This window comes from Crocuta crocuta, unplaced genomic scaffold, assembly GCF_008692635.1.
Source record: "Crocuta crocuta isolate KB4526 unplaced genomic scaffold, BGI_CrCroc_1.0 scaffold97, whole genome shotgun sequence".
In the NCBI taxonomy this organism is placed as follows: domain Eukaryota; kingdom Metazoa; phylum Chordata; class Mammalia; order Carnivora; family Hyaenidae; genus Crocuta; species Crocuta crocuta.
The window spans coordinates 505,565-527,369 of NW_027531999.1; the positions used below are offsets into that span (position 1 = coordinate 505,565).

The 21,805-nt window shown below is 35.9% G+C and overlaps 2 long non-coding RNA genes across 4 annotated transcripts in view; one reads left to right on the plus strand and one right to left on the minus strand.

Annotated features, from left to right (window-relative positions):
• LOC144240828 (uncharacterized) overlaps positions 1-12,174 on the minus strand; it is a 45,850-nt gene extending 33,676 nt beyond the window's left edge. The window contains exons 1-3 of one of the 3 annotated variants that reach the window (XR_013337864.1): positions 12,105-12,174; positions 11,004-11,183; positions 8,530-8,671 (exon numbers count right to left, since the gene is read on the minus strand). This is a non-coding gene — a long non-coding RNA (uncharacterized LOC144240828). Of the gene's footprint in view, positions 1-8,529; positions 8,672-10,466; positions 10,612-11,003; positions 11,184-12,104 lie in introns of those variants that run through there. The other 2 variants (XR_013337863.1, XR_013337865.1) reach the window with 2 other exon arrangements.
• The window catches only part of LOC144240829 (uncharacterized), a 192,732-nt gene continuing 178,383 nt past the window's right edge, over positions 7,457-21,805 (plus strand). Inside the window, exons 1-2 of the long non-coding RNA XR_013337866.1 lie at positions 7,457-7,754; positions 12,074-12,188. This is a non-coding gene — a long non-coding RNA (uncharacterized LOC144240829). The remainder of the gene's footprint in view (positions 7,755-12,073; positions 12,189-21,805) is intronic.

Below are 21,805 nucleotides of genomic sequence, written 5' to 3' on the forward strand. Positions count from 1 at the left end.
TGTAAATTTAAAAAAGCAGGATAATGTGACCCAATTGTTAATTGAAAAAATATATATATATATATATTAAGCTTTTAAAATATGTAACAAAATGATACTATATATACACTATTATATTTTATATGTATTACACATTTACTAATAAATAAATATGCTGACACCCTTACTGTAAGTTGGTAAAAGACACACATAGTCTTAGAGCATAAGAAATCTTAACAAATATGTTTTAGAGAGGTTTGGGGCAATTTCTGTAGATAGGACATGTTTTAATGTAAAATAAAAACTTTCTGTGAAGACTAATTTGCTTCAGTTAAGCTTCATAATGACGTCACTATATTGAATAATAGTAACATCAACATATGAAGGAATATTTCCCTTAGTGTCCATATTTTGCATGGCTGGGTTCTATCTCATTTTATCGTTCCCCATAGTCATCAATTTCTGACCTGAGTCCCAGTGTTTTCCTTTTTAACTTGTTCATCAGATAGTTTCTGGCTTATGCCAGCTGCCCAACTAAAAATCAAATCCTGTTCTCAAATATTTCTCCTACCTAACTCTTAGGTGAGTTCTCAAACATGCATAAGAACCACTTAAACAGCTTTTTAAAGCACTAATTCCTTAGCCCCTCTCCCAGAAATTCCTATTTAGCAGGTCTGGAGTAGGAGCCAACAGTGTTCATTTCTAACAAGCTCCCAGGTGAAGCATATCCTGCAGGTCTGGGAACTACACTTTTTCTTTTCTTTTCTTTCTTTTCTTTTCTTTTTTTTTTTTTTTAGGTGTAATAAGTTTATTAAATGGGGTTGAATCTGCTTCAGGGACTCACAGGAGAGAACAGGGGTGCTCCATCTTGCTGAGAAGCTCTGCTTGCTAAATTCAGTCACACCAGCCAGTCACTAATTATATGATATTTCTTTCTTTTCTTTTCTTTTTTTTTTTTACTGGTTTAAAAATTATTTTAATTTACATCTTAGCATATAGTGCAACAATGATTTCAAGAGTAGATTCCTTAATGCCTCTTGCCCATTTAGCCCAAATCCCCTCCTGCAACCCCTCCAGTAACCCTCAGTTTGTTCTCCATATTTCAGAGTCTCTTATGTTTTTGCCCCCTCCCTATTTTTAGGTGATTTTTGCTTTCCTTCCCTTATGTGTTCATCTTTTTTGTATCTTAAGGTCCTCATATGAATAAGATCATATGATATTTGCCTTTCTCTGACTGACTAATTTTGCTTAGCATAACACACTCGAGTTCTATCCACATTGTTGCAAATTGTAAGATTTCATTCTTTTTGATTGATTAGTAATACTCCTTTGTATAATAATGCCACATCTTCCTTATCCATTCATCTGTCGATGGACATTTGGGCTCTTTCCATACTTTGGCTATTGTTGATAGTGCTGATATAAACATTGGGTGCATGTGTCCCTTTGAAACAGCACACCTGTATCCCTTGGATAAATACCTAGTAGTGCAATTGCTGGGCCCTAGGGTAGTTCTTTTTTTAATTTTTTGAAGAATCTCCATACTGTTTTCCAGAGTGGCTGTACCAATTTACATTCCCACCAGCAGTGCAAAAGAGAGTCTCTTTCTCAGCATCCTCGCCAGCATCAGTTGTTGCCTGACTTGTTGATTTTAGACATTCTGAGTAAAATCAGAATGGTGGTATCTCACTGAAGTTTTGATTTATATTTCCCTGGATCATGAGTGATGTTGAACATCATTTCATGTGTCTGTTGGCCATCTGGATGTCTTCTTTGGAGAAGTGGCTTTTCATGTCTTTAGCCCATTTCTTCATTGGATTATTTGTTTTTTGTTTGTTTGTTTTGGGGGGTGTTGAGTTCGATAAGTCCTTAATAGATTTTGGATAGCAAACCTTTGATATGTCATTTGCAAATATCTTCTCCCATTCCATCAGCTGCATTTTAGTTTTACTGATTGTTTCCTTCGCTTTTTATTTTGATGAGGTCCCAATAGTTCATTTTGCTTTTGTTTCCCTTCCCTCTGGAGACGTGTGGAGTAAGAAGTTGCTGCGGCCAAGGTCAAAGAGGTTCTTGCCTGCTTTCTCCTCGAGGATTTTGATGGTTCCTGCCTTTCTTTTAGGTCTTTCACCCATTTTTAGTTTATTTTTGTGTATGGTGTAAGAAAGTGATCCTGGTTCATTTTTCTGCATGTTGCTGTCCAGTTTTTCCAACACCACTTGCTGAAGAGACTATCTTTATTCCATTCAATATTTTTTCCTACTTTGTCAAAGATAAGTTGGCCATATGTTTGTGTGTCCACTTCTGGGTTCTCAATTCTGTTCCATTGATATGAGTGTCTGTTCTTGTGCCAGTACCATACTGTCTTGATGATTACAGCTTTGTAATACAGTTTGAAGTCTGGGATTGTGATGCCTCCTACTTTGGTTGTATTTATCAAGATTGCTTTGGCTATTTGAAAGCCATTTTGGCTCTTTGCCTTTTCTGATTCCATACAAATTTTAAGATTGTTCTAATTCTGTGAAGAATGCTGGTGTTATTTTGATAGGGATTGCATTGACTATGTAGATTGCTTTGGGTAATATTGACATTTTAACAATATTTGTTCTTCCTATCCAGGAGCATGGAATATTTTTTCTATTTTTTTGTGTGTCTTCTTCAATTTCCTTCATCAGCTTTCTGTAGTTTTCAGTGTGTAGATTTTCTCCTCTTTGGTTATGTTTATTCCTAGGTACTTTATGGCTTTTGTTGTAACTGTAAATGGTTTCGATTCCTTGATTTCTCTTTCTGTTGCTTCATTATTGGTGTATAGGAATGCAACGATTTCTGTGCATTGATTTTATATCCTGCCACTTTGCTGAATTCCTGGATCAGTTCTAGCAGTTTTCGGTGGAATTTTTTGGGTTTTTCCATATAGAGTATCATGTCATCTGCAAAGAGTGAGAGTTTGACTTCCTCCTGGCTGATTTAGATGTCGTTTATTTCTTTGTGTTTTCTCATTGCTGAGACTAAGACTTCCAATACTATGTTCAGTAACAGTGGTGAGAGTGGATATCCCTGTCATGTTCCTAACCTTAGAGGGAAAGCTCTCAGTTTTTCCCCATTGAGGATGATATTAGCATTGAGTCTTTCACGTATGGCTTTTATGATCTCGAGGTATGATCCTTCTATCCCTACTTTCTTAAGGGTTTTTATCAAGAAAAGATGCTGTATTTTGTCAAATGCTTTCTCTGCATCTATTGAGAGGATCATGTGGCTCTTGTCCTTTCTTTTATTGATGTGATGAATACATTGACTCTTTTGTGGATATTGATCCAGCCCTGCATCACAGGTATAAATCCCACTTGGTCGTGTTGAATACTTTTTTTGATGTATTAGTGGATCCACTTGGCTAATATCTTATTGATGATTTTTGCATCCATGTTCATCAAGGAGATTGGTCTATAGTTCTCTTTGTTAGTGGGGTCTTTGTCTGGTTTTGGAATCGAGGTAATGCTGGCTTCATAGAAAGAGTTTGGAAGTTTTCCTTCCATTTCTATTTTCTGGACCAGCTTCAAGAGAATAGGTGTTAACTCTTCCTTAAAAGTTTGGTAGAATTCCCCTGGAAAGCCATCTGGCCCTGGATTCTTGGTTTTTGGGAAATTTTTGTTACTAATTTGAATTCTTTACTGGTCATGGGTTTGTTCAAATTTTCTATTTTTTCCTGTTTCAGTTTGGTAGTTTATATGTTTCTAGGAATTTGTCCATTTCTTCCAGATTGCTCATTTTATTGGAGTATAATTGCTCATAATATTTTCTTATTATTGTTTTTATATCTGCTGTTTTGGTTGTGATCTCTCCTCTTTCATTCTTGATTTTATTTATTTGGGTCCTTTCCTTTTCTTTTTGATCAAACTGGCTAGTGGTTTATCAGTTTTGTTAATTCTTTCAAAGAACCAGCTTCTGGTTTTATAGATCTGTTCTACTGGGTTTTGGTTTCAATAGCATTGACTTCTGCTCTAATCTTTATTATTTCCTGTCTTCTGCTGGTTTGGGGTTTTATTCGCTGTGTTTTTTACAGCTCTTTGAGGTATAAGATTAGGTTTTGTATATGAGACCTTTCTTCCTTCTTTAGGAAGCCCTGGATTGCTATATGCTTCCCTCTTATGACTGCCTTTGCTGTGTCCCAGAGGTTTTGGGTGGTGGGATTACCATTTTCATTGGCTTCCATTTACTTTTTAATTTCCCCCTTAACTTCTTGGTTAGCCCATTCATTCTTTTGTAGGGTGTTCTTTAGTCTCCGAGTATTTGTTATCCTTCCAAATTTTTTCTTGTGGTTGATTTCGATTTCCATAGCATTGTGGTCTAAAAATATGTACGGTATGATATTGATCTTTTTGTACTTGTTGAGGGCTGATTTGTGTCCCAGTATGTGGTCTATTCTGGAGAAAGTTCTGCATGCTCTAGAGAAGAATGTATATTCTGCTGTTTTAGAATGAAATGTTCTGAATATATCTGTTAAGTCCATCTGGTCCAGTGTGTCATTCAAAGCCATGGTTTCCTTGTTGATTTTCTGTTTAGATGAGCTGCCCATTGCTGTAAGTGGGGTGTTGAAGTCCCCTACTATTATGATATTCTTATCAATGAGTTTCTTTATATTTGTTATTAATTGATTCATATACTTGGGTGCTATCACATTTGGAGCATAAATGTTTACAATTGTGGTGTCTTCTTGGTGGATAGACCCCTTAATTATTATGCAATGTCCTTTTTCATCTCATGTTACAGTTTTTATTTTAAAGTCTAGATTATCTGACAAAAGGAGGGCAACTACAGCTTTCTTTTGGTGCCCATTAGCATGATAGATGGTTCTCCATCCCTTCACATTCAATCTGAAGGTGTCTTTAGGTCTCAAGTGGGTCTCTTGTAAACAGCATATAGATGGGTCTTATTTTCTTATCCATTCTGTTACCATGCATCTTTCGATTGGAGCATTTAGTCCGTTGACCTTTAAAGTGAGTACTGAAAGATGAGAGTTTATTGCCATTATGTTTCCTGTAGAGTTGGAGTTTCTGGTGGTGTTTTCTGGTCCTTTCTAGTCTTTGTTGCTTTTGGTCTTTTTTGTCTTTTTTCCCCTATGAGAGTCCCCTTCAAAATTTCTTGCAGGGCTGGTTCAGTGGTCATGAATTCCTTTAATTTTTGTTTTTCTGGGGAACTTTTTATTTCTCCTTCTATTTTGAATGGCAGCCTTGCTGGATAAAGTATTCTTAGCTGCATATTTCCCTGATTCAGCACATGGAATATATCCTGCCACTCTTTTGGCCTGCCAAGTTTCTGTGGATAGGTCTGCTGCAAACCTGGTCTGCCTTCCTTTGTATGTTAAGGATTTTTTTCCCTTGCTGCTTTCATGACTCTTTCCTTGCCTGAGTATTTTGTGAATTTGACTATGATATGCCTTGTTGATGGTTGATTTTTGTTGAATTTTGTGGGAGTTCTCTGTGCTTCCTGGATTTTCATATCTGTATATTTCCCCAGGTTAGGAAAGTTTACTGCTATGATTTGCTCACATAACCCTTCTACCCTATTTCTCTCTCTTCATCTTATGGGACTCCTGTGATTAATGTTGTTTCTTTTTAATGAGTCACTGATTTATCTTATTCTTAAATAGTGCTTTTGTTTTACTCTCCCTCTTTTTATCTGCTTCATTATTCTCCATAAGTTTGTTCTCTATATTGCTGATTCGCTCCTCTACCTATCCATCCTTGCCTCTGTGGCATCCATTCGAGACTACAGCTCAGTTATAGCCTTTTTTAAATTTGATCCTGACTACCTTTTACTTCTTTTATCTCCATAGAGAGAGATTCTAATCTAATTTTGACCCCAACTAGTGTTCTTATCATCGTAATTCTATATTCTGGTTCAGGCATCTTTCTTGTATCTGTGTTACTTAAGTCCCTGGCTGACATTTCTTCTTGCTCTTTGTTTTGGAGTGAATTCTTTTATTTTGTCATTTTGAAGGAAGAACAAATGTTAATAAGGTAAAAAATAATTTAATCGAAAACAACACACTCAAAGAAAAAGCGAGTAAATGATGCTAGATCCTAGATGTGCTTTGGTCTGGATATTGAAAAGAGCTTGATTAGAGGAAAAAAAGGGAAAATTTTAAAATTAAAAAATTAAAAACAACACATCTACACACACACAATCAAATAAATGATGCTAGATTTTAGGTGTGTTTGGGTCTGGTTATTGAAAGGAGCTTGACTGATTAGAGTAAAAATGGGAAAAATTTAACATTAAAAATTATAAACAACACACACACACAAAATCAAATAAGAAATACTAGATCTTAGGTGTGTTTTGGTCTAGTTATTGAAAGGAGCTTGATTGATTAGAGAAAAAAGGGAAAATATTAAAATTAAAAAAATTAAAAACCACACACATACACACACAAATCTAATAAATGATGCTAAATCCTAGGTGTGTTTTATTCTGGTTATTGAAGGGAGCTTGATTGATTAGAGAAAAAAAGGGAAAAAGAGAAGGAAAAAAGGAAACAAAACAGAAGCAACAAAAACAAAATACGAAAAACAAACATACAAACAAAAACGTTTGAAAATTTGAGAAAATGTAAGCAATGAAATAGAATAACTTGAAATGATGGAAGTAAGATAGAATTTGAAAATTTTACAAAAAGTAAAAAATCAAGTGAAAAAAGAAACAATAAAGGAAATTATTTTTAATAAAAAATTGAAAATAAAAACAATTTAAAATTTTTTTTACATTTATATGTTTTTGAGAGACAGAGAGAGACAGATTACAAGTGGGGGAGGGACAGAGAGAGAAGGAGATACAGAATCCAAAGTAGGCTTCAGACTCTGAGCTGTCAGCACAGAGCCCAACACAGGGCTCGAACTCACAGACTGTGAGATCATGACCTGAGCCAAAATCCAACACTTAACGATTGAGCCACCCAGGTGCCTCCAAAATAATTATTTTAATTATTTTTCTGTATTCAAGTAAAAGACAAGAAATGGAAAGGAAAGAATAAAAAAAAGAAAAAGAAATTGAATAGATGGGCCAGCAAACAGACTGAGATACGATTGATATTGCATCGTTTTACTCTAGAAATCAAACTATGAAGCACTTTATAGTCCCTGAAGTAACCAGGTGGAGAGATTTGTGGTGTTCCTGAAGTGGTGTTCCTGAAGAGCGAGGCTGGTCCCGTTGGGCAGGGCTTAGTGTAATGGCTCCATTCTCCACTAGATGGCGATGCTTAGCTTACTGGGGTAGATTATCGAGGCACCTGTAGGTGTGTATGCGCATGCGTGGGTCGGGCGAAAATGGCGTCACCGAGGTATTCAGGCTAGCGTCAGACATCTCTGTTTTCCCGACCAGGACTCGAGCACCCGTCCTTTGCCTTCGGTTTCAGTTCACTCCCTGCTTTTGCACTGTCTGCAACCATGCCGTCAGGTTGCCAGGCGGCACCACTGTCCTGAGTTTTATCTGAGATGTGGCTATATTTCCCAACCCCTCACTTCTGAGGGACCGAGGCTTTGCCGGGCTGAGATCCTCTGGGGGAGGGTCTCATTGAGCAATGGCCGAGTGCCAGCAGCACCCAGGAATGCTACCGAGACCTTGTTGCTGCCTATGTCCAGATTCTTGTGGCTGGGTGTCAGCCTGACCCAGAAAAAATTCAGGTGATTGCACAGCAGCAGCGTTTCCTGGATTGTGGAAAAAGTCGCGGGGGCCGAGGACCTCCCAGACCCACTCTTCTGGGAATTTACCCTTCTCACCAGGTATTTTGAGCTGCAGAGTTTCGGACTCTGCGCTCCCCCTGTTCATAGAGTATTAATGGAGTTTAAACTCTCTCCTTTTTCCTTTCTCCCTTTTTAGTTCAGTCCCTGTGGATTGTTCCACCTTTTTTCCCCCCACTTTCTCCAGCTGCTTTTTTGGAGAGTGCTTTTCCTGGACTCTCCCGGTCTCCTTCCTCTCTCCGCAAGCAAAAACAGCTCCCAGCCCTCTGGGTCTCCTCTCCTCCCCAGTTCATCTCTCCATGTCATGTACCTGCTGAGTTCTGTGGTTCAGGTTGTGCAGATTGTTGTGTTCATCCTCACGTCAGTTTTCTAGGTGTGCAGGATGGTATGGTTTAGTGTTGATCTGGCTGTATTTCATGTATGTGAGATAGAAAAAAAAGACTGAACCACACACTTTCAGTAGCACTGTTTTAAGTAGTATAGATGGTTACCCAAAATCTGTTAGAAGTTAAAAGTTTAGTCAAGCCTGCTTTCCTCCAGTTGCAATATATTAGCCACTCACTTTATACAGTAAAAGCAGTAATTTTTTGTCTATTTTTTGGTAATCATGAAATAAGTAAATTGAATAGTTGATTTCACCAGGAAGGCACAATCTGTTTGGCCAAACCAAGAAACTTAATGATGCTTAACTTTCTGACAGTTCCAATCAACTAACTGCCCTTCAGTTACAACAAAGAGTTATGAATTTCAAGAGTTTCCAAGAGTTGTTGATTCTTTTTATTTTTTTAAGAATTGTTTATTCTTACTGGTCCTTGAAATTTTAACATGAAGAGCAAAAACTTTCTTTGCAAGAGAAGAAATTCCTCTTTGATGGATAACTTTGAGATGATAATATCTCAAGTCCTTTTTTCCCCCAATCTTCCACCTGGTCTCTGCTACTCAAGCTGAGCATTTTTTTTCTAGAACGAGAAATAGTACTTGATACTACTTGATACTAGAATGAGAGAGAGGGAAAAATGTACACATTGATGTCCACAAATCTATATGCTTAACTTTGGAGACAGAAATTGCCAGTTTAAAACACAAGTAACTTTTGCAGACAACTAAATTCCTCACATTTAAGAATACAGTACAGGGAAGATGCACAGTGGCTGGTATCTTATCCTGGATTATACTAAAACTTCTCAAACAAACCCTCTCTGGACACCACATTCTTAGATATTGGACCTCTCCATGTTGCAACAGTCATGAAGGAGATCTATGCTTTGGTATTCCAGAGCTAATACAGTATTTGTGACATTTGACATAATGATGACATTATATCAGTGACAAAGAGAGAACTAAATAAAGCCTCTAATGGGGAAAAAATAGGAGACATTTTTACTTACAATCGTATGGTATTATCAACAGGGTAAAGATGAATTGTAAACTAAAATAGCTTGTTTTACAAAAATATGCTGTTAATGGACTCATTCTGATGGGACTTCAAATAATGTTATTGATGTGTGATACAAATTATATTTCTTTTTTTTAATTTTTAAAAAATGGTTATTTATTTGAGAGAGAGAGAAAGAGAGCACATAAGTAGAGGGAGGGCCAGAGAGGGAGGAAGATACAGAAGCCAATGCAGGATCCAGCCTTTGAGCTGTCAGTCCGGAGCCTGACATGGGGCTTGAACTCACAAACCACAAGATCATGACCTGAGCTGAAGTCAGACGCTTAACCCACTGTGCCACCCAGGTGCCCCATATCTAAAGAAATAAAGCCTTATTAATGATGTTAGTAGATTTGGTTATTTTCTTAAATTTTTTACTTAGCAAAATGAAATTTTGCCAGACAGTTTTCTGATTCCATGTCAAAACAAAGATTTATTAGCAGGATTTACAAAGGTAAATATTTATGAATCATTTTTATGTATCTAGGTATTTATTACATGGGGCTTAGCAATAGCTGGGTTACTGTGTTTTTTCCTAGATATATCAATATGATTTTATAGTGTAATATGTTTTACTTAATCGTATTTTACTTTTGTAAAATAGTATTGGGCATATCAATGTTTATTTGAATCTCTAAGCGAGCATTAGGGTTTATGACTTGTAAGATTCAACATATGTATTTATTTTAAGAAAAATCAGGCAAGAAAAAGATTATGTAAGGTTATGTAAAAGAAGGCATAAAGGAAAAACAACAACATCAACAACTACTACAACAACATTGAAATCTATTAAATACTTTAAGCCAAAACTGTGCTCAGGAAAGCAACATGTTTTGCATCACTTAAAAATCTACTCCCAGGAAAGTTCCCAGTATGTTCAAGGTAGCCATTAACATTTTATTCTTCAAGACAGTCATTCCTATCTTTAACAATGCTATGATCCTGGGAAAAATAATGGAATAAGGATTTAGAGTAAGGGAGGAGAAAGGAAGAAGGGAAGGGAAGGAAGGGTGGGTGGGTAAAAGAGGAAGAAGAAAGAGAGAGAAGAAAGGAAGAAAGAAAGAGAAAAGAAAGGAAGAATCAGAAAGATAGAGAAAGGAAACAAGTCAACTTCTCAAAGTTTCAATGTCCATCTTATGAATCATCTATTTTTTTTATCATTTTATATTTATGTGGCACTGGCAAAATTATTTTAGATTTTGTTAATGTTTATTTTGAGAGAGAAAGTACATGCAGAATTATTTTTTAATATGCCTAGTTCTAGGATTAAAAGGGGAACAATACAGAAAGCTACTGAGTGAGGATACACAAAAACCTACCATTTAGAAGCTTAAAATTTAAGATGTTAACTTGAAAAGAAGAGTGTGTACAAATATTTTAATGACTTCAAGAGGTTCTTGTTCAGGATATGTATACATTGACTATTATGAAGATCCATTTCAATGGCAGGAAACCTATGAAAAACTGAGATTACTAGAAATCAGTTAGGGAGAGGGACTTTTGCTTGTTTGTTTTTAATCAGAAGTACTTAGGAGCTCTTGTGAAATACATTTCTACATGTTCAAATAAATAAGTGCATTGTAGAAAGAATTAGAAAAATATAAATGAAAAAAAAAATCAGATGTGTCACCAAAGTCTCAGAAAAGAAATTATATTTAAATTGGGGATCAGGGACCATTGCTTTACTTACAGTCCTTAGATTTCTTAGAAAAAAATGATTGATACTATTCACATAATTTAAATTCATTATTAATTGGAAATCCAATATAATCTTATTGAGACATGAACAAAAAAGTACACCAAATTAACACATTTTGGAAGGTGCTCCAGAGATGACTCCATAACTACATCCTCACCTTTGGGTCAATGCTACTCCTGTCCCTGTGGTTGAGGTCTTGCCTGTGGCTTTGAACCAGGGACCAAGAATGGAGAAAGGAGGAGCTGATCTGTTCTTTCATCATGTTGCCACTTTTCTATTACACTCCATCTTCCCTCACTATGCTGCCTCTGGTTCTTCCAGGATCAGAGCATAGGAACTAGGCATAATAACCAAAAAGGAAAATAGCATCATGCATGGGTTGGCTATTCACTATCATAATTGAACAAAGGTTGAGTGTTATGTGAGAAGACCACCTTTCTATGGGAAACTGCGTTGAATTGATGCGGATAGATTGATTACTGATATCATAAATAGTTGGTCTGCAAAACTAAGCAGTTCCTTCCCTCTTCTTCCACTGCTGCTGTGCATTGGTCCAGCCGGTGGACTCCAGCTGTCCGTATTCTCTGGGCATGAGAGTTTGGCCACAGTACCTGTTTTCACACCTGTCTCTGCACTCCTGGAACTCCTGGGAGTTTCTCACAAGAGCCCTCCCACACTCTCTTAACGATAGCATGGACCAGCCCTACAATCTCTGTGCTCTAGCATATGTCCTAGTGGGGGCCGAGAGTCCAGCCTTCTCCTTCTCAGGGACATCTGAAATGTCTTTGTTTTTCTTTCTGACTCCTACCAATTTGTCTGCGAGGGAGGAAGTATCCTTAAGTTTGGTAACATTATAGCACCCTGAAACCTTACAGAATCTCTTCAATTAGTCAACATTATTCTAATGAATATGTAACTTCTGAGGGTTATTGGGAGTTATGTGTGCTGGGCTTTTGTTACTGTCTCTATTATGCCCTGCAAGGTTGGCATCTAGCTCTGCAACTATACTTAAAGATGTGCCGGTAATTCCACCCATTATCTCAGGTTTGGTGCCTTAGACATAACATGAAAATTCCCAGTTAAAGCCTTGCTCCCATTTTAAAGCTTGTCAATAGAAAAATGTTAGCACACTAGGCAGAAGTTGGGACTGAGAGGGAAAAGTAGAAGGAAAGTGAAATGTAAGTGCACTAACATTTTTCTTATCTTTTTTTTTTTTTTTTTTAACAGAGTAAAGAAAATAGACACATGGGTCCCTTACCTGCAGTCTCACTGGTACAGTTTCCATTACCTGCATCAACTACATCCTGAAGCAGGTGATCATCCTCCAACAGATCGTCCAAAGGTCAGTAACAGCCTTAACACTACATCACAATGTGTGTGTCATTCACCTCGCTTCATCTCATCACATAGGCCTTGTATCATCCAACACCATCACGAGAAGGGTGAATACAGTGCAGTCAGACACTTCAGGTGAGAGAGAGACCACATTCATGAAACTTTTATTATAGCATATTGTTATAATTGTCTTATTTTATTATTAGCTGTTGCTGTTAATCCCTTACTGTGCCCAATTTATAAATGACATTTTATCATAGATGTGAATGGGGGAAACACATAGTATGCATAGTATCTGCAATTTCAGGCATCCACTGGAGGTCTTGAAAATATATCCTCCATGGGAAACGAGGGACTACACTATTACCTAAATTTATAGACTGACAAATAAAGAGTTAAGCATATGATAAATTAATAGTTACAGATATGGAAATTGGAAATCTGTTAGCAGTAGTTGCCTTTAGAAACTACCCAGGGGACTGGGATTTAGAAAGACTCGTATTTTCATATCCTCTCGTACTGCCTCAGAGGCAGCTGCACAGCTGTCCAGACTTTGTATGTATGCGTGTGTATCCAAAAAGATAACTAATCAACTCATTCTGTCAGATACTCGGTCACCTTTCATGCTCTAATCGGATAGATATTAGGTCAACTTTCCTCAGATACAGAGAGTGGACATAAATATGCATAAGGGATGATTTTTTTTCTCTTAAATATATCGATATAGTACTTAGTAAGGAAGATATATTCAATCTTCATGTTGTTAGACCAACTTATTAAAGTGCTTGTTGTTTTGCCAGACAGTAAAGATACAAAATTACATGCTTTCTATACTTCAGGAAAATACAGTATACAAAAGTATGCATGTTTTTAGCAGTGATTTTTTTTTTAGAGAGATGATAGGACTCAGAAGAGCCTTCTTCTATTCTATTCGTGTCTACTTATTATTTTGAGAGAAAGATTGCAAGTGGAGGAGGAGTAGAGAGAGAGGGAGACACAGAATCTGAATCAGGCTTCAGGCTCTGAGCTGTCAGCACAAAGCCCGATGCAGAGCTTGAACCCATAAACCAGAAGATCATGATCTAAGCTGAAGTCATCTGCTTAACTGACTGAGCCACCCAGGCGCCCCTTAGCAAAGTTTTCATGGTGAAGTTTAGGTAGTTTGTTTAACATGTAGCAGTTGTTTTACTGGGACTGTTGAACAAGTAATTTAGGCCTTTTCCAGGAAGAGTGAATTCAATTTTTTTCCTCAGGAAGAGTAAATTTAATTTTTGACTCAAAACAGTGTATTTTGTTTTATTAGATGTAGCTTTTTTTAGTCTCCTACATTTTTATATTAACAATTTCCATATTGATTAAATCATAGCCATACTTACTTACCTGTTAATATTAAGAAAAAATAGTTTTTTGAAAATAGTGTAAATTATTTTTTAACTGATGTCCATCCATAGCAAATGAGAACTGATTTCGAAGGTTCAAGGTTATAAACCTCTTGGATCCTGGCCTATGCATGACTTACATAGCAAAACTCCTTAGCTACTTTAGTAAAAATGCCTAAGCTGCTCTTTCCCGTAGTGGTAAAGATGTCTGTTTAAAACACCACTGCCTTCTGCCCTTTTCTGCCTTCCAAGGAGAATTAGGAGCTGTGGTGTCCACTTACTCCTTCGAGGCCTTCTGTCTGTATTAGGCTACTAACTTAACCTCTTAGTTAACACTGCATTCAAGCCATTTTCTAATACTGATATTCTTGACAACCCAAGGGAGAACCTTTTGATTTTTTAACTTAGCTATTTATTTGTTTATTTATTTTGGCAGATGCCAATTTCAAGTAAAATAAAAACTGTGAACAGCTAGCCTGCTTCCATTATTGTTTTTCTACTTATCAGAATAGAAAAACTAGCAACTTCCCATTTCACGCACTGCAGTTCAATGTCAAATTTCTTCTGACAACAGTATTAATATTTCCTTATAGGAGAACATTGTATGTGTGTGTGTATGTGTATATATTCTTATTGTGTGTGTGTGTGTATATATATATATAGTTTTTGGATAGAATCAGTACCTATTTTACACATATCAAAAAAATCAGAATAGATACAGGCTGAAGCCTTACCATGTTCTTATAATTTTTAGGTAACATCCTTCATTTAATAAGTATTTATTAAGTGGATATAATGTGTCAGAAATCCTCCTGGGCATTTGGATATATCTATGCATCATAGAGCTTATATTTTAGCAAGGAGAGATAGATAATAAAAATAGATATAGTGAATGAATTATCTAGTATTTATAAGTATGAAGACTAAAAATAAGTTTATCAGTATACATGGGATTAAGAGTATCAGGGCACTCTTAATCCAGGGAGGTACAGATTGTAATATTAAAGTGATCCTGCAATTCTCTTTGAAATGATGTGATTCGAGCAAAGATCTAAGAAGATGAGCGGTGTAGTCATTTGAGTTCTTGGATTCTTTCCAGAAGAATTGAACAGTAAGTGCACAGTCTTTATGGTGGAACCAAAGAAGCCAGCATGGCTGCAGTATCTTGATGGGAGGCAGGAAGAAAGAATAGGAAATGAAATCAAGGGGCGCCTGGGTGGCCCAGTCCGTTAAGCGTCCGACTTTGGCTCAGATCACGATCTCACGGTTCGTGGGTTAGAGCCCCACATCAGGCTTTGTGCTGACAACTCGAGGCCTGGAGCCTGCTTTGGAATCTGTGCCTCTCCCTCTGTCTCTGCCCTTCCTCTGCTTGTTCTCTGTCTCTTTCAAAGATAAATAAACTTAAAAAAAAAAAAAAAGAAATCAAAGCATTAAGGGGGACTGGTGGGGCATGAGATTATTTAAGGCTTTATAGACTGTATAAGGGCTGTGGCTTTTACTTTTGAATGAACAAGTGAATTATCACAGGGTTTGAGCTCAGGGGTGACATAGTCTGACTTAGGTTTAGCAGGAACCCTCCTCTTCCTACACACAAACACACACACACACATACACACACATCACTGGCTTCTGTATATGAATTAATTGTATTGGACTAAGAGTAGAAGCAGAAAGGCCAGTTAGGTGGCTATTGTGGTCATCCTTGTAAGAGATGCTAAAGGCTTGTTGGAAGGAATTATCAGCAAGGCAAGAGAGAAGCTGCCAGATTCTAGAAGTGCCAACATTGCAGGGTGGGGTGGGTAGGACACTGGTAAGAGGGGGAGATAAATAATGACTCCAGAAATGTTGGGGTTAAGCAACTGCAAAGATGCACTTGGGTGTAAGATTTTGGAGGGAGGGGAACAAGAGTCAATACTGCATATATTCAGTTTGAGAATATCAGTAAACACCCATATAAAGATGTTAGTAAGAAGCTGATAACCAAGTTTGAAGTTCAAAAGGAATATCAGGCTAGAGATATAAATTGAGAGCCATTAACATGCGTGGTATTTAAAGTCATGAGACTGCAGGAACTCACCAAGAGAGGGACATTCAAGGAGAAGAAAAAAAAAAAAAAGACCAAACTATGAACCTTGAGATTTTCTACCAGTTGAGATTAGGGAAATTAGGATAAAACAGCCAGGATGAAGAAGGGATACCTGTGATGCAGGAGAAAAAACAACAGATAGTGGTATCTTAGAGGAGAAGTGAAGAAATGTATCAAAGAGCGTGAGAATCTGTGTGAAGTGCTGCTTAAAAGATCCACTGAAATGAAGACTGAACTAATCACTGATTTAACAATGTGGATGTCACTGATGAACTGGACAAGAGCAGCATATAGGAGGTGCGGAAGCACCTTAGATTACAGATCTCAGAGAACAGTGGAAAGAGAGAAATTGGAGAAATTTAATATATGCAGCTCTTCTAAGGAGTTTTGCTGCAAGAGGGAGCAATCCTTTAAGGTAAGCGCCCTAACCAGTATAGAATAAGCCCTATCCCAAACTGATAGAATACATAAATGTCCTAAAGTCACACACCTTGTAAGGGATAGAAACAATTTAAATTTGGACTTGTCTGTCTCTTTCTGTTGTACTCTGCTGTTTTCCCAAGTGGTCAAAGAAGATTGGAAAATGACCAATTACTTCTTATTTTATGTGGCTTTATAAGAATTAAGTGATTTATTGAAACAAATTGTATAGCACGGCATCTACCACATTATAAGTGAAAAACACTTGTTAGATTCCTTCTTACTTTCCCTGCTCTGTGTACTGCCTGAAATATAGTCATTGGTAAATGTAAAGCAAATATTTATTGCTTATGAAACATGTGATAAAATCAAACATACTATAGCCTGATAAAAGAACACATGAAGTTTGTAACTTCTACTTCTTCCTATAACAGAAGGCTACAGTAAATATAGATCTTACTTTGTTTTGCTATTGTCATCAGAAAAAAAAGGAATAGCATATCCTATCCAGATGACATATAAAACAGATAGGCATATATAAATCTAAAGCTTACATTACTCTAAAAAATAGCTATTCATCTATATAAAGAATAAAGTTAGAATTTTCTGTCAGTTTTCCTTTAATATTCTTTAAAGTATAACCTATTTTGTAAACTTTTTAATTTAATGACAACACGATTCTGAAAAATGAACAGCATGTGGTATAGGAATCTTTGCATTATTCAGATAATTATTTCAGCCACTGAACAGAAGAAACAAAATTCATCTAAATTCATATAAAATGGCATTTAGGGATTAGCAATCACACAGGGATGTTTACATTTCAAATCCCTATGAAAAATTACTTTGAAAATGCATACATGGAATCAAAACATTAGGTATGTTTAGAAAACTAATCTCATTTTGCTGGAATGTAGACAAATAAATGAATTATATAGACAGATATAGCCACAGATGTGGCTATAGGTATAGATAAGAAACATGTTTTTGATATCAGAAGAGGTCTTTAATAATTTCAAGCTTTGCAGATCCTTTCCAATGCAGATTGCGTGAATACCTAGTCTTTTATTCAAAATTACATGCTACCTTAGGGGTGAGAATTGGAAAGAGACAATAAAGATGCAAATGAATAAATGGCTTATGAGAATTGTGGATCTGGAAAGCTGCATTGAACTATCTTTATTGGGAGATAACTCTGAGGGGATAATATTTTACTTGAGAGCAAACTAACAAGGAGGAGGTAATCATGCAGGTATTTTAGGAAAGAGCTTTCCAAACAGGAATTAAAGCAAGTGCAAAAGCCTTAACAAATATTTCAAAACATGATTCTGAATTTGAGAATCAAAAAAGAAAAGGTCTGTGTGCTTGAAACACAGTAAGGAAGTGAGAAATCCATGGGAGAGATGGTTAGAGAGATTAGCCAGACAGATTACACTGGATTTCGTGTGGCAGAGTAGGGGGTGTGGACTTCATCGTAATGGCGAGAGAGGCCTTTAGAGAATTGTCAAGTAAGGGAGAGAGGTGATTTAATAAAGACTCACAAAATCACTCCGGCTGATATATGCAGAATGGGCCAGAACAGCTAAATGACTCATTATTAGAAGGCTGTTAAGGTAATTCAGGTGACTGACCATGGTCTTGTGGAATGTGACCTTAGCAGAAAGGAGGAAAATACAAGAGCTAAATAGAGCAAATATCAACAGAGGAAATAAATCACACACTTCTCTGGTGAAATGTGGGGCTGTATAAGAGGGAAGTGTAAAATATAACTTTAACTGAGTGAGTAGACATAAGTTTGAAAAAAATTGAGCTTAAGATGCTGGTAATAGAGTTCAGAAAGATTGAAAATGGAGACTAAAGTTTACCAGGCAGATAGAGCCAGCCATGCAGTTTTGGACATTATCAGAGGACCATTACTATTAGAAATACTGGCTTTGCCTAGCCAAAGATTTTTGGACTTTGTGGAACAGTTCTCTTTTATAATGCAAAAAACCCCCATAAACTTGTAGAAGCTAAGGTAGCAAAAAAGATGGGATTAGAATCTAAAAGGAACAGAACCTAAAAAAAAAAAAAAATGGAGATAAAGAACTCACCTTTCTTCCCTCTACTGCCAATTAGTGTTACTTTGTATTCTGGGAAGAACCAATACCAATATTATGCTCTTGTAATAATAAAAAAAAAGGGGGGTATTTATTGACACTACTTGTTTATAGGAGAAAAAAATGTGCAAACTCTTGTCGATGAAGTTATAATTAATTCAATTGGAAAACAACAAACAATGGCCTCCTTGATTTTATTTCAAGACCCATCAGTATGCAGTATTTCAGAGAAAAGTGTACCCTTTCAATCCTAAATGGTATTTTTATTATCCCAATCTACATTGTCTTTCTTAGCAAGCTTTTCTCACTGACACTCCCCTCTGTGACTGATAATTCTCTCCACCCACCCCTTCTAACCCCAGTGTGTTTTTCAAAACCGTCTCTCATTCTGTTCGTCATTATATTTTCACTTACTTGCAGACAAATTCTTACTTTCTTGGCTTCTTTAAACTCCAATCTAGACTTTATCAAGATCAATTCAATAGAAGACCAACAGAGAAGCTAATCAAACAAATGATCATCCATAGAAGGTGTGTGTGTGTGAGTGCACACATGTGGGTGTGTGCATGTGTGTTCTGTTAGTAAAAAGGGGGTATGAATACTTCTCTACTAATAATTTTAATCCCTGAGATGAGATATCATCTTTGGAATGTTTAAAGAATCTTCTCACAAAAGACACATTTTCTGAAATCATGAAGTAGTTAAATTTTCCACTTGAAGCTTTAAATTCTAAATCTTAAGTACTACTAAACTTAGCCAACAATCAGAAACTCACAGGCTTTCAAAAAAGAAGCATATAAAAACAATTAATTTGTCTCCATCGTAATTAAATGATGAAGCAATTCAACCAACTCAGCTTTTAAATTTAATCATAATTAACCTAAATAGGTACAGAATGCTGTATTATAGTGGCTCAATAAGACACTGTAGGCATCTGGCAGGAATATTGCAACTCAACTCTATAGAGTGCTTCATTTATTCAGAAAGTGATAACAAGGCAGAAAATCATTAAGTTCTTTGCTGAGATGACACTGCATTTTTAGTTTCACTCTAGATATATAAAAGGATATAAACCTCATACACATTTAAAGTCTATTTATGAAACATCTTAGACCTGATATTAAAGGCATGAACCACAAAGAGGAAAAAAATTGATATATTGGACCCCATTAAAATAAATAGAATAAAATAAAATAAAATAAAAGTAACACTTCCTTTGCAAAAGAAAAAAGAACATATGAAGGGATGATATGATAATTAAAGCTAATTTGTATTTATATGCCAATCACTTATATAATTTAAGATTATCTTATATAAAACACATAATAGTTCAACATGGTAGTTGTGTGCACCTGGATCAATTGGAAGTAAAATGTAATGCATATTCTGGTTGTTTTCATTAGATTATTTGGCTCAATATGCCAGTCTACCATTACTAAAAGCAGAAGTTCTCAATTCAGTTTTCAAAAATTAATTTAATCCCCATCTCTAAAACAGTGATTACTTTTCTGCAAAAGCCATAGTGACACAAAGATGAAGAAAGGCTTTGTCCTACACTGATGACTCAATGATTATTAGACAGATGTGGAAAAGAGAGAGAGGTGCAAAGAGACCTGTGTATAAGTATAACATAGGCTCGGGTTAACAGTAAATGAACTCCCAATTTGAGTAGTGGCAAGGTGATTGAAAAAGTGACAATATAAGAAAAATTATTTATAGAAATTGTTCATGTTTCTACTTATTGTTCTTCCTTATTATTATTTTTTAAAATAGTGGCATAAATGCAAAGATTTTGGTGTTCTATTAAAATGATTTAGGGCAGGTTAAAAAATAAGGTAAATGTTAAAGTATAATAGTAGAAGCCTATGTTTGAAAATTTAAACGTAATTAATCACCTAATAGCAGTATTATCTAAGCAACAGAATTCTTGTGATTATGTCTTTCAAATGAAAAAGAGAAAATGTGTCTAATGGATATTCAAAATTACTACATGTATTTTCAAAGTTATGGATGAGTTAACATTGATGTTAGTAGAATAGCTTTTAAATATTTACATTTTCTTGGGGCGCCTGGGTGGCTTAGTCGGTTGAGCGTCCGACTTTTGCTTAGGTCATGATCTCGCAGTCCGTGGGTTCGAGCCCAGCATCCGGCTCTGTGCTGGCTGCCAGCTCAGAGCCTGAAGCCTGTTTCAGTCTGTGACTCCCTCTCTCTCTGACCCTTCCCTGCTCACACTGTCTCTCTCTCTCTCCTAGAAATAAATAAAAAACATTAAAAAAAATTTAAAAAAAAAATTTACATTTTCTTTTAAGTATAAACAAAATTAACATTGCCTCAGGATGGGACTTTGAATTTACTTTCATTCAACAGTGGATTACTTTCAACCAAAGGGTATTTCAACAACTGGTTCTGGAGATTGGANACTTATACAAATTAACATATACAAAATGAACTCAAAATGAATCTCAAATGTGAAACATAAGTTACAAATTATTTAGAAAACAATTATTATACCTCCAAGGAGATATTGACTGATAATGGACATGTAGTTTCCTCATTGATAGGCCCTGACATTCTAGCAGTTTTCTATATTATTAACATAACTAAAATTTTATGGCTACATCACATTTTGCAGTTATAAGTACCTTTGATAAAATACAGAATTTTTTGCAGTGAATAAATATTATTTTGCAGTGGATCAGCAGATTACATTTTCTACTTATTCAAAATAGAAGACTTTAGTTTGTAACTTAAAAAAAATATTCCTATTCACATAATTATATTATTTCTTAAGTTTGTAAGCAAAACTGAGTTGATAAGTTTAATTTGGACATATTGAATAAGAACATATTAAATGTTCAGTTGAAAGTGCAGATCTGAAACTCAGAAGAAATATAGTGGCAATAGAAGAACATTGATACCAATAGAAGTCATCAGTATGGAAATGGAATTACAAGATCCTGGGTTAATAGTAGAATCATCCTATGTTAGGCACAAGAATGTGCTCAGTACAGAACCCTGTGTCGTGGCTATAATCTAAAGACTAAACACAAAAGCAGAGACAAAAATACGGCCCAGGTGTTCAACAAATATTTAAATAAAATCTAAAGGGAAAAGTTAAATGTTGGATGTACAAAAAAGTAATCTCAAATGTTATTTGCCTCAAATTATATTTCCCATCTCTCTGTTCATTATCTGTAAGAATTCTGAGGCTCAATTATCTTATTGAGTGTACACATGGAATATAAAATACTGACAATTTGAAGGAAATCTGATTCATGTTTCTAATCTTTTCTCCTTTACTATGATTATGTGCTTATTTTAAATATACAATAAAGATATATTTAAATCTAAAAAGCAAAGAACGATGGTGAATGAAAAAAAATCTATAGCAAACTATTAGCTACAGCATTTCAATAATGACATTAAAGCTTTTTCTCTTTTCAGATGGATTTTATTCCCTCCAGTTCATCTCAACTTAGATTTTATATTTTTTTAACTGGGGAATCATCTGGAAGGTTACTGAAAGTTGTGTGAAGAGCGCCTAGGTGGCTCAGTCGGTTAATGGTCTGACTCTTGTTTTCAGCTTGAGTCATGATCTCATGGTTTGTGAGTTCGAGCCCAGCATTGAGCTCTCCACGGA